The sequence below is a fragment of the Castanea sativa genome, chromosome 1 (assembly GCF_040712315.1).
Source record: "Castanea sativa cultivar Marrone di Chiusa Pesio chromosome 1, ASM4071231v1".
Classification (NCBI taxonomy): Eukaryota; Viridiplantae; Streptophyta; class Magnoliopsida; order Fagales; family Fagaceae; genus Castanea; species Castanea sativa.
Genome location: NC_134013.1, coordinates 48,260,323 through 48,267,500, shown reverse-complemented (window position 1 = coordinate 48,267,500; position 7,178 = coordinate 48,260,323).

The window sequence follows — 7,178 nt, the reverse complement described above, 5'->3', positions numbered from 1 at the left end:
TTAAATTTATTTTAGCTAGTTCATTTTTCAATTTTCATATACACCAACATTAGGCTCTTTACTCTACTACTAATTAGTATGTAACTCATGTTTATCCACAAAAATGATAAATTGTAGTGGTATTGATATTAATTTGAATTATTAAATATATAAGATATTAGTTCGACTAAAATATTTGGAAGTACTACTTTTACATCTTATATTTAAATAATAGTGTTAATGGAGTTTACTTTATGTCAGTTTTTTTACTGATTTTATATGATATAGAGTTAATGGAGTGAACTTTTTTTAGTTTCCCTTATCACTTCATTGCTATTTTCAGTCACCCTATTAACTTATATCAATTTTTTATTAGATAAACTCTACGGTGCCTCAGCCCTTTGCCCATATCGAACTAATAATTCTTGTTTAAATGATTAAATCCGAAAAGGAAAGTATGTGAATACGATGACTTCCGTTTTTAATCAATTGCCATAACCCAACTCACAATCACCTCATCTGTCACAAGTCACAATCACGCAGGCATCCAAGATGTACACAAACTCACAAGTCACAATCACGCAGGCAGAAGTACGGAGTCCTACATGGAAAAAGTGATGGATACAAAAACCACAGCCAAAACAACACAATAATTTACTTCAATCATGAGAGATAATATGTAACTTTAAATTCTAGAACAAAGAAAAGAAAGTGTACCTTGATGCAGTGAGATTCAAAAACAAAACTTCAGAATACCTTCAATCTTCATCCCAATTTCACATAGTAACTAAGATGAGTGATCTTCCAATCAGTTCTTTTATACGTTGGTTTTCCTTTTGAAAAAGTGAATTTCCAAGATCTTCTAGAAAAAATATGTTTTCTCTTCTTTTAATCTTTATTTTAACTGTTTTAGCAATTACTTTATTTAATAACTCTTATTAAATAAATAACTGATTCTCTAATTGGGTTAGTCTTTTGGGTCAATCTAATTGGGCTTAAGTGTGTGGCTTGAGATGGAACCAAAGAGACTAATAAGGCTCTAACTCCAATGGGCTTCAAACTTATCTGACAACTCTTGACAAGCCTAAAGTTACCATTAATTATATAACAAATACCACTATGAAAATATAATTGCATGTTAGGCCTTATTAATAAATTATAGGGATAATAACATTTTACTCACCTGTGATTTGCTTCTAATTTGATGTGTCTACTCGTGGTTTAAATTTTGACACTTTACCCACCTGTGGTTCCCACCGTTACTCTGCCGTAATCCATCTCTCCCTCAGCCGTTACTCTAACACAGAATATGTAAAAAATCAAAACCCAAATAGATCAATCAGAACACATGATCAAAAAATTTTCAAACCCAGAACAAGATCAAAAAATTTTCATACCTGAAATATCTCTCTGAGATCTTCCTATCGGGTTGGGCGTGACTGTGAGTCAGAGTGTAAGTGTGGTGGGAGAGAGCTCAAAGCCAACGATGGAGTCAACGGAGACATCGGCGATGCCCAAGGCTACGACGGTAGGTACATCGCCGATATCCAGCTCCGATCAAGATTCGGAGCTTCTCGCACCCATCCCGTCGAGAGTTCTTGGACATCCAGTGGCCAAAAAAGCCTTAGTTGCTTGTAGTAACTCCGACGCAATGGTTCTCGACTCTATTAAGGTGGGTTTCTCGTTGGGCTCAGTCTCCAATGCCAAGGTTACTCATGGACGAAGCTATCGTGACTCTGGGTCCACCGGTGTTATGGTGGGTAGCTCAAGCTTGAGAACCACCATCTAAGGTGGTGTTGGAGCAGCAGAGATGTGCTGTGAGTGGTCGGACATGACTAGGTTTGGGGTTTGGAGAGAGATTGTTGAAGAAGAACAGGTGTGAGTGGTTGGCCATTGATTTTTTTTTTCTTTGAACAAATTAGTAACCATTGTGGTGAAAAAGAGACAACAAGATTTGTGTGAATTGAGGGAGATGTCAATAACACTTTTTGATCTTGTTTCTCTTGTGTTTTTAGTTGTATTTTGATAGATCTGTGGTTTATACTTTGATGGTATTTCTTGATTCAATTTGTATTAGTTTTCTGGGTTTATGTTCTTCACATTTGTGTATATTCTTCATGTTTGTGAATTATGAGAAACTAATACCATATTTTGATCTTGTTTTTCTTGTTTTGGTAGAAGAGAGACATAAAATGGGTGTAAAAAGACTTATTACCCCTTTTTTTAACAGAGATGGGTAACAGAGACTACACAGAAGTAACCACAGGTGGGTAAAGTGTCAAAATTTAAACCACGGGTAGGCACATCAAATTAGAGGCAAACCACAGGTGGGTAAAGTATAATTATCCCTAAATTATATCCCAAGACTCTAATATGATATCATTTGACCCTTCCATGAAATATCCGTAGTAAATAAAGTCATAATAAACTATCACTTTGTAAACAACTATTTTATTCCTTGAGTATCCAATTTAATCTTTAAGTTATTCATATTTATGAAATCTAATTTCATAAATATAAACTTTAGTAACTCTTTAGTAAAGTGGCTAGCCCTAAATTACCAATTCTCATTAAACTTATCTTAAGAGAATATTTCGTGTTTCTATAGAAAGAGATTATGGATTCTATCTTGAAAATATGTGTTCTCTCAACACTACGTGTGATTACCCAACATACTGAAGTTTTGACCGTTAAACTAGATCTCACTCTTGATATGTCAAAGTAACCTACATTTCATGATCGAATTCACTATCCTCTCAGGATTGAGAGTCTATGAAATTAGAAATTGTGAGATTAATTATTCAAGTGACAGTTGTTAATTGAATAATTAATCTCATAGTGGTCTAGTTCAATATGCCTTAAACACTTAAGACATATCAACATATTAACTAGAAGTCTCAACTTCCATGATCAAGACAAACCATCTTAGTTAATAAGTTATAGTTTTCACAGATGAAACGCTCAATTTCATTACCGACTACGAACTTTATTTTGAGTTTACAAAGAACTTGTGATTTATATCTTCTGTAACTAAATCACATACAATGCATCTCAAGGACTATGATAATGTCTCATTAGTTCATTTATAAATCGTCTCATATAATTAAACAATTTAATTATATATAACATGTCAATAAATTGGATTTTAGGATACAAACCCTAACAATAAGTTCTTAATTACCTCATCGTTTCTTTTTTCTTTTTTCTCTTTTTTCTTTTTTCCTTTTTTGAGAGCATTTACAGTAAAGTATCTAAAAAATTTAGTTTTTCACAACTCAAAATACTATTTTGTCTATTTTAACAACCTACTTTATAATACACCCTACAACAAAGGTTTTATATTAACATTCAACACATTAAAATAATATAAATAACACAATAAAATAATATATCTAATATAATAACCAACAACCACAACTATTAATACATCAAAATACTTTTTTTTAACATTCTACATTAATTTTTTTTTTTTTTTAAGTTTTGAGCTACAGTGGGCTGTTATCTATAGCAGCCCACTGTAGCTCAAAGTTAAATTTTTTTAACTTTTGCTGCTTGTTTTTGAGAGTTGCGGCCACAGTTTTGGAGAGTTGGTTACTAAATTAACTTTTTGGTCAATTTAGCAACCTCACCGATCATAATCATTCCCATCAAAATTGTGATGAAAATTGTTGTATAAAAATGTTTGGTGTGAACAAATTTTACCTTCTTTTATTCTCTCTAAGACTTTTTAATGCATTATTTATTGCACCTTTACAACTTCATAAAGATGTTTACATGTTTCTGACTTCCTTTCAAAAATATATATTGAAATGATGGACTCGTTAAACCAAAAATATTTTAAGGAAAATTTAGGTGCAGTACTTAGATGCTATTTTTTAAGTTCTTTTTTTAAAATTCAGTCATGTGACTATACTTAATTAAAAATACACTTTCATCCATGAGAAAAAAATTACATGACTGAATTTTAAGAGTAGAACCTAAAGTATAACTTATAAAGTACTGTATCTAAGTTTTGTTGAAACATTTTACAATCTGTAATGTGTCATTACAATGGTCCCTAGAGTCAATCAAATCCATACGGACCTACGAGAAATCCATCCAACGTTTGTGCTTAATGACGTTTGAGATAAATTTGTTATACATCTTTTTTTTTCTTTTTTTCTTTTTTTCTTTTTTCAGGAAGATTGGTACCTGGAATACTCACTTGAGCAAGAAACTACAAATAACTAGTGTTTTCAGAGGATGAAAATGCTAAAATGGTTAGAGAGCCACAACCTAGGACCTTAAGCATGGTTGGTCCGGTTAAAGGATAATTAGTCGCTACCTCATGAAGATAGAACACAAATTAGCCAGCTCCGAAGCAATTAGACACTTCCCTTGTGGTATAGATCATAAGTAAAATATCTGAAGAACTTCTATATTGAGCGAGTAATGCATTAATTAACTATTTTTGTGGATTCTAGTTAATTCAATTAGTAAAATCTCTTGTCGTCGAATAAAAAATTTGGGATTCAAATATTGCCTACATCAAAAACTAATTATTGGCTTAATTTAGTGATAAAGAACAATTATCATGAAATGAACGTTATAAATTTAAATTTAAATTCTATTGCATCTATATTAAAAAATAAAAAAATTATAAACATTTTCAATGATCCTTAAATTGCGATATGTTGTCTTTTACTCTACTTTATTTCCAAATAGAATGTTGCTTTTAGTGGCATGTGAAGCAACCATGCAAACAATTTTTAATACTATCAAGTAGTTGTCCTCCTCCTTTTTTTTTGATAAATTGAAGATTGACAATGATGTGATTTAAACTTTAGACATTTTTAAAATATAAAAATGTGTAAATTGGGCTACAATACAAAGTTTAGAGAAATACTTTTTCACAGAGTAAAATTACATTTGAAACTCTTTATAATGAGTTTTATAACGTAATTTGACTTAATAAATAGTGGCCAATTCAGAAGTAATTTAGTCACTTCCATCATGACTATAGAACATAAGTAAAATCTCTAAAGCAATTCCGTATTAAAAAAAGCCAATGCATCAAATATAAACATTTCAATGATCTACGTATTGCGATTATGCTGTCTTCTACTCTATTTTCTATTTAAACAGAACATCGTTTGTACTTTGTAGTGACATATGAAGCAACCGTGTGAAAACTATTTTCATAACAACAAGAGGAAGCGCATTTTTTTTTTTTTATACAAGATAGAATTTCTACTCTAGCCTAATCTAAATGTATATGTGTGTAAAGCTCCCTCCAAGATATTTGAACCCCAACCCTTGCTCCACACACCCCACAAGTATCTATACTTGTGGAGTGACCACCGTACCAAGAGGGAGCGGTGGTACAACATGAGGAAGCGCTAACTACATTTGTACACGACTTTAAAAGGATTATTCAAATTAAAATTAAGACTTTTTGTAATCACTTATGTAGCTTATTCATCCAAGTCAATAGTTAATTTTGAAATTAGCACACACCTGCTTAACATACATTTACCCAATTGAATTTACATAATTTGAGGTATCACAATCTTCTCCACATAAATTTCTATCATCCACGTTAGGTCCCACGTTGTGTTGTAGTAGTATTGATCCACATGACTTTACCAAGTTGGTTTCAATACCATTTGTAGCAACTCAAGGAAATGCTAGCTACATATGCATTATACCTAAAAGGACTAGTTAAGTTACAATTGAATTAAGGCTCTTGTACTCACTTACATAGCTCAGTTCAACCTAGTAAACAATCAATGCCTACACAACACTCACATTTATCCAATACAATCCACATAATCTGAGGCATCACAATTTCAATGGTTGGGGTGGTGTTTCTTTTGTCAATTTATTTCTCTAATTGCTCTGTCATCTCTCTCTCTCTCTCTCTCTCTCTCTCTCTCTCTCTACACATGTCCATATGCATTGCAAAACTCATTGATGCTTGATAATAGCTTAATTTTGCATATTTATATCATTATTGGAAAGCATTATCATACTTATTTTGAGTTAATTCATGCATTTTATAGTTGCTTTGGAATAATGCTAAATAATCAATTTTGTGCTTAGTTGAATTTTAATGTGTGAATTTGTCTTTTGTAGGATAATGAAATTAAATAAGTGGATTTGTGCAAATAAGAAAGCTAATGGATTTTACTTTTACAAAGGCCATGATGAAATCAAAGAGGGTCAACCCAATTAAATTTGAGTCCAATTGGAGTAAGGAATCAAAGGAAATTTGTACCAAATCCAAGTCCAATTCGGATTAGGATTCTAGCCTACGCATCAGTTAATATTTGGAGCATAACTTTCGGCTCAGATGTCCAATCGAGATGATTCAAGTTGGACTGGAAATTTAACTTAAATGGCTACAACTTTTTGTTTATCAAAAGTCCGAATTCTGAAGTTAAATGGGCAAAAAACGTCAGTTAAGTGAAGCCTAAAAACTTGGGATTTTCTCCAAACGGGAATTCAACTTATGATAGGATTCCTTGACCTATTTAAAGGCTCTTTAGGGGAAAATTCAAGAGAGAGCTATTGTATAACATAATTTAGGTTTTCTTAAAGTTTCTTTATAGTTTTTAGAGTTTTATTTTTGTTATGGCTTGCTAGAAGTCTTGCTAACGCAATGGGTGAAACTCAACTGTTTATTAGTATGTTCTTGACAATTATTTATTGGTTTTAATGCTTATGTTTTTATGTTTTTGATTGTTTTACTCATCTAGAAAAGTGTTTAGTTCTGTATAATTCTTTAATTTATCGTAGACTCCGAGTACATTAAATGCTTAGTATTCCTTGCGAACTAATTCACTAGTTTTGTTTTGCCTAAAATCAATTAATGTCATCAAACTACCTTAGACAATTAATTCTTGAGTTTTTATTGTTAAATCATCCAACTGAGATCATCCTTCGTATGAATTTTAGTTGAGTTATAAAATAAATATTGTTAAGACTACTAATAGATGTGTTGTGTGTAGATCCCTAAACTTTAGTGCCTTAATATATTGTTATTTTCTCTCAATTTTAATTAACTTTACCAAACCATCAAAGATCTCTTCAATTAAATTTTATTATTTTAGTTTTATTCTCTTGTGATTTGCTAATCAATTCCCTTTTTCCTGTGGATTCGACCTCGAACTTACCGAATTATTATTTCGTGATAGTCCTACGCACTTGGGAGCATTATT